The sequence below is a fragment of the Etheostoma cragini genome, chromosome 2 (genome assembly GCF_013103735.1).
Source record: "Etheostoma cragini isolate CJK2018 chromosome 2, CSU_Ecrag_1.0, whole genome shotgun sequence".
NCBI classification, from domain to species: Eukaryota; Metazoa; Chordata; class Actinopteri; order Perciformes; family Percidae; genus Etheostoma; species Etheostoma cragini.
Window position 1 is genome coordinate 13,699,451 of NC_048408.1, and position 11,672 is coordinate 13,711,122.

Genomic DNA, 11,672 nt, shown 5'->3' on the forward strand with positions numbered 1-11,672 from the left:
CTAAACCAGTATTAGTGTTTACAACCTGGTGCTTTTGTCTTTAAAACCCTTTTACAGAACAAACATCAGTAATGAGGCAATATTAAACAAAAATCTATAACATGTAACAAAACTGTTCCAGTGTTATTTTGCTCTGCTGCTGCATCTTTTCAAGGTATTGAATCTGAGCTGTGTGAATGTTCCAGTGGCTTGTTTCACATTAAGGAGACACAAAAAGGAAAAGTCAAACAGTCTTGTTGATTTATCTTAATCTAGCATTACACATCCAGCTAGAAAACGATTATTCAATTTAGGAAGAGACCAGGATGAAGCAGACTTTAGCCTTCTTCACTGTTATGCTCCTAACTAAAAATGTGCTGCATACACAGTTGCAGTTATTTTTGCTTTTGGCCCAACAGAGTGTTTGTATTTATTTTTTAATTTATTTATTATACTTTCTTGGTACAGTTGCATTAGGTGAATGAGTTAGCAGGATTATCAGATTGACTGCCCTCAGTTGATCATCAGCCCACCTTTTGGTCAAGATACACGCTACTTTGTAAAACACATGCACACAGGGAGGGGCCATGCTGCCTGGGCTGCCAGAAAGGCAGTGGTCAGCAAGTTGTAATGAAGCAGCATTTTCATTCATGCACACACATACATGCATAAAGGGCAGTTCTGCTTTTTGCCTGCAGTATTCTGGTGCTTTCGCCTCTCTCCCTTTCTGTACGGTACAGAGTGCTGTTTGTTTTGTGCCACACATACAGTAACTCTGAGCCTGGCCAGCTTTTGTGGTTATGTTTTTTTTGTCCTCATCCCTTGTTAGCTTCATCTGGTAAATGGATTGTGGGTAATTGTGCTGATCTAGATGGGTGGCTTAACAAAAAAAAAAGCTGTGCGTCAGAGTGATGGACCTAAGATAAATTGAAGTTTTTTTTTTTTAAACCTGTGATATGTTTTGCCAAATGCCAATCATACAGTATTATTGTAGGCACAATGTAAACAAAAGAGTAGCCCCACTGTGTAAAAAACAACAACAAAAAAACTCAATGGATACAATAGACAACCTTTAGATTGAATTTTACAATGTGTTCTGGTGCTGTAAAAGGTTTGTTTACATGTTTAATGTTTACAAATATTACTGATGGAAAACAGGCTGACATTTTCAATTTTGATTGGTTGAGAAACCATAATTTTCATCGTACTTAAATTTCTTTGTGTATATACTTAAAATTAAACATATTGATTGTGTCTTTCACAACACAAAATTCCAAATTAGACTTTATTCTTTAACACCAAACACTGTAAAGGACTGAGTTGCACAAGGTCCTAAAGCATGGATGGTTTCACACAGTGACAATGCGTTTCACCTTCTATGGCAGATAAGCTTTGTTACTCTGTGGTTTGAATGTTTCATCTGTGCCGAATGTCTGCCCACACCCCACAGTGCTGACCGTTTTGGTTGGGTCAGAGCGTAAAGCAAGGCAAGAATGTCAGCAGAGATTTCTCTATCCTGTATGTAGCGTGTTAGTCGCTTGTTCCATGGTCCAGTCCTCTGCCACCACTGATGAGAAACTATTTTAGAACAACTTTGAAGAAACTTATACTATCCACATTAGCCTTATTTGAACAACAAACTGCCACAATTTCAAAATAAAAGACCAGGGCTGTTTTTAAATGGCCTTATCCCAACCATTTTTACTCTATAGTAAATTTAAAATTAACTTTGTGATCAGAAAATCCTTTTTTTATTGCCTGTTAATGAAGAGGCTGTGGCTTAATGTTGAAGAAAATCAGTAACATAGGCTTCAGTATGGTGTGTGATGTACAGTATTTGGTACATTTTTGTTTTTGGTTGAACTTATAGCTCACTGCAAATTTTACAATATGAAAACCGACGTTGTCCTTCATACCATTATTCCCAAAATGTCTCTATATAATCTTTACGTGGGAAAGTGGGACTGCCACTATCCATAAAAGACAACATATTTTGTAGCTCAGTGCTAATAATGCAAGTCTTAAAGCTTTTCTTGGAATGTAAGTTTCACAAGAGAAAGACAAGAATAGGAGGTGTCATTTGAAAGCATGCCTTTTTGCATAGTCCTGTCGCCACTGATATCACCATTGTTAAATGTATGTAGACTATAGTAGCAGTAGTAGTGTATTTATACATAGGGTGCAAAACAAAAGGCCCCTTCATATAAACTAAATGGCAGCTGAACACTTCCTGCCATTTGGCCATCTTAAGTGTTTGATTGTAAACACTTTTAGCCTTTCCACCTAAACTCCCCCGTTTCCTCCCTGTGTGCCGTCCTAATCCCACTAAAAATAATGTGCCAACCCAAAATGAACTGTTATAGTCCCAGCCATTAAGAAAGAATGTTGTAAATGTAAACGAGATAGGTTAGAGACTCTGTCACATTATGGCCAAAAAAGAATGAAAACTGAGCCAGCCATAGTAATGAATGGCTTCCCGCCAATGAAATTGCTACTAATGTCTGTGCTGCTTCTGAGTGAACTATTAATTAAAAATACACAAGACACAATCAGATGAAATAAGACAGTCAGGAACACCGCTTTACATTAAAAGTATACTGATGAAACAGTTGTACTATTGTCCCCTTAGGGCACAATGTTTGATGGCAGACAGTGTTTCAGAAGAATATGACAATACTCTGTTATTAAAAAAACAACAAATGTGGTACCCACATCTTCTGTAGAGGAGGGGTTTCATTATATCTACATGGTTGGTTTTAGCGACCTGACCATTAATGATTATAACCTCTATCACTGCCTCCCTGAAGTGAACTTTCCTCTTGTTCATATTGTGTGTTATTTATTCCGCCGGAGCTCTCGTAGTGCCCTTCAAACACTCCTCCTCTACCCCCACGCCCCTTTTTGTTAACACTGATTATGTTTGTGGACTCTCACAGACATTGTTTGTTAAACTAAGAATTCTGCAGCAGAATATTTTTGGAGACAATTGGTGTACAGTTTTTGTAAGCTCTATTTTTGTATATTGCTATTTCAAAAGAAAATAATATGCTTTTTATTTTCCTTTCCTTGTTTTTGCTAATTTCATGTTTATTCATTTGAAGAAAATGTTGCATGTGACTGACTTGAACTGTACATAAAATTTCCAAGTTTAAGAAAGACTTGAGTGTTTCCTTTGCATACACAGTCAAAATGTCTTTCATTAATAACAATTCTACAATGAATATGATCCAGTTATGTAATACCAAAAATTTGCAAAATTGTTTTATCTATTTCTAACTCATACAAGTTACACAAATTATTTGCTGCACCAAATAAGTTATGGCCTTATCACAAATGTGCTCAATAGTTATCTTCGACTTTATTTAACCCTCAGGTTGTCCTCTGGTCAAATTGACCTGTTTTCCAATATCAATGTTATTTTTAATTCCCCAAAATAACATGACTGATTCCCCACAATTCTCTTTGCCACGTACACATCTCTACTCTCATTAATTTTTCTTATTCAATTTTATAGCATTTGAAAACAAATTGAAGTGGTTTTGAAATAGTATTGAGTAAAAGTTGACATATTCCAGTCTGTGATTATCCATCAACATCCATTCCTTTAATTTTAGTCTAAATAATTCCTCATTTCTGCTTTTCTCACTTAAACATTAGGTACAATTTTCCTATAAATGAGGTTTATATATGACCGTAAATTCCAAAAATAACTTAAGTTAGTGTTATGTAGTGTTGAAAACGTCAAAAAAGTGGCAAACATTGAATAAAATATTTTGAAGGGTTAAAACTGACACATCCTTTAAGATTGTGCCATACCGCCACCCTGTGGTTAAATGGTGCTAGTCCTTATTATCTGCATCAGCCTGCATGAAGACCTTATTCACATTAACCTAATGGTTTTACCACGTGTTTTATAATGCTGAGGCACACACACACACACACACACACAACCGGTCAAAAGTTTGGGGGGGGGGGTCTTACAAATTTCCACACCACTCCACTATAGCAGATCAGCTGGTGGCTGATCTTTATTGCATATAGCCCATTATCAGGAACCATTCATCCAATGTTCCAAAGGCACATTCTGTTTACTAATCTGATATAATAATAAAAATAAAAAATCAACACATTGGAGAACTCTTTTGCAACTGAAAACTGCTGCCCTAGTTAACACACACACACACGTATTATATGTATGTACAGACACACACACACACACACACACAAACACACACCACTACACTAAATATATATATATGTATGTATTAGTGTATTAAATTCAAATCAGCAAAACCAGAGGTCGTCATTTGTTATTCCAAATAAAAACTGGCGCCTACATTACCCACAATGCATCTTTACCGGCGATAGGTGTGCTAGTAGTGGCGGGCGGCTAATGTAGCCTGGAGCTGAGTCTCAAGCATAGATAAGCAGCGGGCCACAGAGGTCTGGTAAACTCACTTCTTTCTAACTCTACACCCCCAGAGATTTTCCATTTTCGAACGTGCCTGTTTAATTTCTGTTGTTGGTTCATAAACGTCATACACAGATTATTGACACCGTCCACCCCCTACACATAGCCCTCTGTACCTGTGCAGGTAGTTTCACACCACGATTCCTGTATCTGTGTTACCCTGAGATTTACCTAACATGTCAGTTCTAATCTACGTGTTAGCTACTCTATGTGTACAATTATTTATTTTTTCATTTTGCGGTCATTGTTTATGACAAGTCTCATGTTTATCCTGCGGTTGTTTCACTAAACGACCAATTGAATCTTTCATTTCAGCACAGGAGTAACTTCTAACTGGTTTCTGGAAGTCTAGTCAGAATATAATTGAGCTGCAAAAAAGGGGCCCACATTACATTTTTGACTCAAGGCCCTCAATGGGTTCATCTGACCTTCGCCATGACTTGTCCTTGATCATTTCACCCTTCCCTTCTTTTGTAATGTAGACAGTCATGTGCTTTGTGTGTGTGTGTGTGTGTGTGTGTGTGTGTGTGTTAAAGGAAACATTTTCATTATTTGTGTTTTTTTAATGTGGGTGAGCCCTGTTATTTGAAACTTTGTCACTTTGGCAAATAGTCTCAGTCTCAAGTCATTGTGATGGATGGTGACACACCCAGGGTAGATTTTGAGGTAATTAATTTTAGAAGCCATTTCTCACTGCCAGAGATGGGAAGTAACGAAGTACAAATACTTGGTTACTGTACTGAAGTAGATTTTTCAGATAATTTTACTTTACTATCTATTTTTTTTGGCGACTTTTTACTTTTACTCCTTACATTTAACACGGTTCTTTCTACTCCTTACATTTTACAAAATTGGCTCGTTACTTTAGTTTTGTACCATAGGTCGTCTATCAGCAATGACTGTGAGTCATTGTGAGAGAAGAAAAAGAAACTATCTGTCTGGAGGATAATCAGTTGAGATTTTGTGTGTGAGTCTTTGAGAACTGTAAGTCGTATAACTGATGTTGGCAGTTGATTTAAGCCTGTTGTAGTATTGGTCTGTATTTCTGGTACATTTAAAAGTTAGCTAGCTAGTGATTTTGTTGTTTGTGTTCTTCACCAGTTAGCTAGGCTATACCTGGCTGTTGATGTGATATAATGGAGAACGCTTTTGCTCACGTTTGTATTTTAGGTGCATTATTTACATGCTACAGCTACACTGCATTAATATAATGTTATAAATAGTGGGTTTATTGTTATTATTTAGGCTACTAAAGTGTATATGATTCCTATGCATTGTGGATGGTAGCCTTTACAATGCTATTTTGCTTTATTTTATTACCACACACAAACACAGCCATAGCAAAATCTTAACCTGGAGTCTCTGTCACAATAAATAAGCTATATGTTTTAGGCCTATTGGCAGATATCCATTTAAAATGTAGCCAATGGCATATAAAGAGCCTTTTCTCCATGTCCACTGTGGTTACTCATCGTGTTCTCTAGTAATATCTGTCTGGTCCAGGCAGCTTTGACATTTTCAAGGCTACTTTTACTCTTGTACTTTAATTAAATTTCCAAGCCTGTTCTGTATTTTGTTACTTTTACTTGAGTAAAGAAGTTAAATCTGTACTTCTAATTTTACCTAAATATTTTTTAACGCAAGTATCTGTACTTCTACTTGAGTACGGGAAGTGAGTACTATTGCCATCTCTGTTCACTGCCTGATTGTCAAAACAGACTTTAGAAGAAAAGTATAATGTGGAAATTTTTAGTTTGCAAATACTGAGCGAGATTATGCAGATGAAGAGGATGAGCTACTGTATATAATTTCTTTCTTTCAAAAGTCGGCATATCAACTTAATAATTTGCTTCTTTAGGCCTAAAACTTTACACAGAAAATAGTTAAAAGGTTTCCCAAAAATATCCCCCCAAAGTATTGAACCCTGGTTCAGTAAATACTTTTATAACAGACTCAGGGTTCAGATAATGAGTTTGGCTTTATTAAAGTTTGTAAAAAGAACATTGTTCCATCTATTTTAAGGAACAAGAGTGACTGTGGACTGCGCAGGAGAAGCTATGAAAGATCACAGTTGAATATTTTTTAATGATTTAAAAAATGAAGATAATAAAAAGACAAACCGAGATGTTTAGAGTTCTACTAAACATTTATTATTATTAACATTTTAACACACTGGATAATCTAGATTTTCTAAGCCTAACAACACGAGTGCTTCTCAGCACGTTTATGAGGTTATATACTGTATATTAAAATAACTGACTGTATTCTGTAAAAATAGATAAAGGCAACACAACCAAGTTACACTGCAAATTGGAACTTGTAGAAAAAGACACTGAAGTGACACACAACCACGCTCATGTACGTAATCCCAGCATGTGCAGCGGCAGAGTTAGTGACATTGTTTGTCGTCATTGCTGCTACTGTAGTTGTGGCTGCGGTAGTCGTGGCTGCGGCTCTGGTGGTCGTAGCTGGGGCTGTCGTGGTCGTAGCTGGGGCTGTGGTGGTCGTAGCTGCGGCTGTCGTGGTCGTAGCTGCGGCTGTCGTGGTCGTAGCTGCGGCTGTGGTGGTCGTAGCTGCGACTGTCGTGGTCGTAGCTGCGGCTGTGGTGGTCGTAGCTGCGACTGTCGTGGTCGTAGCTGCGAGTGTCGTGGTCGTAGCTGCGACTGTCGTGGTCGTAGCTGCGACTGTGGTGGTCTGAGCATTTGCTGATGCTATTAATGTAAATTTGTATACATTAATATAATAGAAGACTGTGCCCCTTGTCCAAAAATGGCAATGCACTGTAATGGGCGGCACAATTAATCACAATTTTATCAAAACAATGGACTAAGCCGAACTGAATGGACTGAACCATTCTGAATTAAAGGGTAACAACTGTTTGTTTCACCCTATTTACCTGTTTTTCTGTGTAAGTGGTTGATAGGAACAACAATTGAAACTGGTCCAGCATAAAGAGCCACAGTCTGGGCTACATTGAAACCCCATGTGGCAAATGTGCATTGTCAATTTGATCCGCTCACAGTGCTTTATTTTGCCACTGATATGCTCAGATTATTGTAAATGTTGGACGCCATTATAGAAAGGATCTCTACAAAAAGAGAGGCCTTTTTAAATCCTCTTTGAGACCTTTCTGTGACAAGAAACAGCTCTGAGATCGCTAGCGCTAAACCTACGAGACTCCATTTGAAGAAACAATAGTTTTAGTGTGTAAAGAGCGAACATATTTTCACATTAATGTATTTTTTGTTTCTGTCGACTTTGAATGAAGCGTATTTTACTGAGCTAAAATTACTTTTATATTTACATGGTGTTTTTATGTTTAAATAAAGGATCTCATTCTTTGACAGAAAAGTCTGTCTCCTTAGCAGTGGCAGTGGCAAAACAAGCACTTTTATAAAGTTAAATACAAGCTGCACAATTGTCCTATTAACCTTGTAGTTAGTTTAAGATGTTCCCATACTGGTATTGGTAACACCTCCGATACTGCCTAAAATGCTGGTATCGGTACTGGGAAGCACTGGAGTTTATGCACCGATCTGATACCACGTAATAAAGCCCTCAAGAAAATCTACGTTAAAGTAGTTTATTTATGTTGTTTTTCTGCTGACTGTTAAACTGGATAACAAAATAAAGTGCCGTGGCGTTCATTGTTTGTGTTTGTTCATGTTTCACAAAATGTTTGATGGGAGCCAGACTGACAACCAAAATAGAAATCATATCCATATACATACAGGGATAGTAGTAATGAGCTGTTAAAACATAATAAAATATGTGACACACTGGTATCAGATCAGTACTCAGTATCGGCCGATACGCATGTTCAGGTGTCAGAATCATTATCAAGAAGCAGAAGGTGGTATTGGACCATCTCTAGTGCTGACTGCAGCGGTCTTGCTTAATACTGGACCAATGTAGAATATTGCTATTCCTATCAGTCACTTAGACACAAAAAATATAGGAAAATAGGGTTAAGATTTGAAAAATATGGTATTTTGTGGTGCTGCAGAGGCACCTCGGCACACAAATCGTATCCTACAGACTAAAGAAAAATTCTTAGCTTGTTTTAGTTCCTCGCAAAAATCACACAGTAATCCTTTTTTATTTGAATATTTGAATATTTTCAATGAAAATTAAAATGATCCTTCCCTCCAATATGGTAAATCATATCACAATTGCAATATCAGTCCACATAATTGCAATGAGACATTTCCTTTTATCATGCAGCCCTACACTGTAACAACAATAAAAACATGAGTGACTTACCAATGAGCAGGAGCTGTATCAGAACTAGCAGAAGCATTTTGAATCTCTGTTGCATCTGAGAGAAAAAAAAAGAAAAATTATCACCAAGCAGTTTAAGCATTAAGACTAAGTCTATTGGATGTTTCTAAAAAAAAAAGAAATACTACATATGATACTAACAATAGACAAAATAAATCTGAACAATGCAATAAAACCAGCACATTTTAAGACAGAAAATGATTGTACTTACAAAACTTATCTGGATTTGATTTGTGTGGCTGCCTTTAGCTGTGATGTGAATACTGCTGTCTCTCTGCTCGCGCTTTAATTAGTTCACCTTCCGATGTACAACGCTAACTCAAGCTCTGAGTTTGTCACTGCCTTTTTATACGATGAATGACCTACATGAAAAATGATTTGAAAGACACCCAGCTTTTAAAGTGTTCAAAGGATGATCATTCCTTCCACATCGGTCACCTCAGTGTAAGAAATGGCTTTGTTTATCCGTGCGTTTTGAAGGATGGCAGTTTATTCTACTGCAACTGAAAGGCTTTAGAAAGCAAACAGGTTGGGAACAACTGAAGGTGTTGTCTCTCAATGTGATACAAAGACCATAGTGTCTACCTTTTATATTGAATGTAAGTTAGTCACTAGTATGAGAATAAATGTTAGGGGTGAAGCAGGGTCTCTTTGTGCGCAACCGGTTCTTCAAATTTACTCTACTATTCAAGGTGAACACTGTTTTGGACTGAAAACAGTCTTGTGATGCATTCTTTAAATAGATGCTGTATTACAAAGGTTATGTGTCACTAGATGTCACTCAAACTTACGTGTCAATATACTAGTAGGTTGTTAGAGGTCAGAATAAAACCATACCATTGCCAAACATAAAAAAAATACATTATTATTTCATGAACTACTCCAATGACCCTGGTACATTCATGTTTGCATGTGATAATCTCAGTCAAACTTATATATTTTTTGGGCATTTCAAGGCCTTTACTTTTGACAGGACTAGAAACAGGCCAGGCCTAGAAAGGGGAGAGAGAGGGCAACCCAGAATTTGCTCAACTACAACTAAATTCCTTTTCTGCCAGGCCCTTCATCCTGTCGTTTTAAGAACAAGTGGCTATTACAGGATAATGGAATATTGAATTTATTTCTAGTAAGGTACAGTGCGTTTGAGATAAAACCATTGGAATCTTATGTGACATGCTGAAATGTTGTGTATCAGTAGTACAAGTATGAAAGAGTAAAAAGGCAAGGAACTGACTGCGTAATATCAGTTACACAGCAGTACACACTCAGTTGCCAATTAATTAGGTACACCCAGCTAAAACTAATGCATATAACCTACATTCATTAGGTTTATAATGATGTTGAATTGAATTGCATTATGCTGACAGGTGTTTAAGGTGGTAAAGGGTGTGTTTTAATGCTTATGAATTTATTTATTTATTAATTAATTAATTTGACAGGGACAGTGTACATTAATTAACATTGCTGTAAATGCACCAGACTTTGCCAAAAGGCTATTTTTCACCCGTTGTCCCTGGACAGATCTTAAAATTGTCCCCCTGAAAAACAACAAGAAGAAGAAGAAGATTACAGTCAACAATACAAATATAAAAAGTAGTAAACCAGATAAAACTCTTTAAATGCCGTTGATAAATACAGTGTACAATTGTAATACAGACATTAGGGAAAATAAAAATAAATTTTAAAAAGATACTACACATAGACACAGTAGAGACACAAGTGGCAGCACAGTTGGGTTGAGTGAAAATACATTTTCTTATTAATGCTGACTTGTCTGATGTGTTATGAACCATTTTTTTTAGATCTTTTTTGAACAGAGTGTAAGTGTTGAGTTCTCTGATGTTCTGAGGGACAGAGTTCCGTTCCCGTGCTGCTGTGACTGAAAAGGCACTCTGACTAATTGCACTTCTCCGACTCCGCAGAGGAATAACACAGTCTAATTTTTCATTTTTGAATTGAATTTCTTATAAACAAATCCATGTATAGGAGTTAGATTGTGTTACTTTGTGTTTATGGTCTCACTTTATTCTCATACTCATAGTTTACTTTGAAATCCAACTGAGGAGTACAGAGCCTGAACATCAAGACTGGGTTACTGCCGAGTGTCTGCCATTCTTTGAACCGTCATCTGGTCCCATGACAGCAGCCTCTTGCTTAACAGTGTGTCTGGCATTGGAGACAGTGTAAACACCCAAACCTCCCACACACTTATATCAACTGAAGCCAAGTAATTGTTCATCATAAAATTTTTATTTAGTTAAAATGTCTGAAAATATACATAAACATGAGTCTAACATATTAGCAAAGTTAAGTAGGCCTATTAGTGTTTTTGTTTTTACATTTTTAGAACATTGATGACAGGTTATTGGTCTGTAGGTAAGGTAGCCATCGACGGATACAGTTAGGATGTATGTTAACCTCAAAACGTGTAAATATATGAATGTCAATAATAATTAGTATTGTATACATGCACCATAAAAAGGTATGTGTAAGGGCTGTACTTGTTATTGTAGGCCCAATGAAATTTGCAACTTAATTTTGTGGTGGTCCTGCTCTTTCTCTATTTCCGCTTAGGGGTCCTTGGCCTAAAAAAAGGTTGACGTGTACAGTTGGGTCCATAAATATTGGGACATCAACATAATGGGAAAAGAAGAGTATGGAGAAGGAAAGGAACTGCTCATGATCCAAAGCATACCACCTCATCAGTGAAGCATGGTGGTGGTGTCATTGCGTGGGCATGTATCGCTGCCAATGGAACTGGTTCTCTTGTATTTACTGATGATGAGACTGCTGACAAAAGCAGCAGAATGAATTCGGAAGTGTTTCGGTCAATATCTGCTCATATTCAGCCAAATGCTTCAGAACTCATTGGACGGCGCTCCACAGTGCAGGTGGATAATGACCCCAATCCATGCTGATAAAACCAAAGCGTTTTTTATTA

At 37.0% G+C, this 11,672-nt stretch overlaps 1 long non-coding RNA gene across 1 annotated transcript; it reads right to left on the reverse strand.

Moving 5' to 3' along the window:
- Window positions 1–6,627: 6,627 nt before the first annotated feature.
- Window positions 6,628–9,407, reverse strand: LOC117955863. The gene is made up of 3 exons (XR_004659148.1): window positions 8,943–9,407; window positions 8,714–8,768; window positions 6,628–7,161 (listed from the first exon to the last, which is right to left on the reverse strand). It is a non-coding gene; the product is annotated as an uncharacterized LOC117955863 (long non-coding RNA).
- Window positions 9,408–11,672: the final 2,265 nt, after the last annotated feature.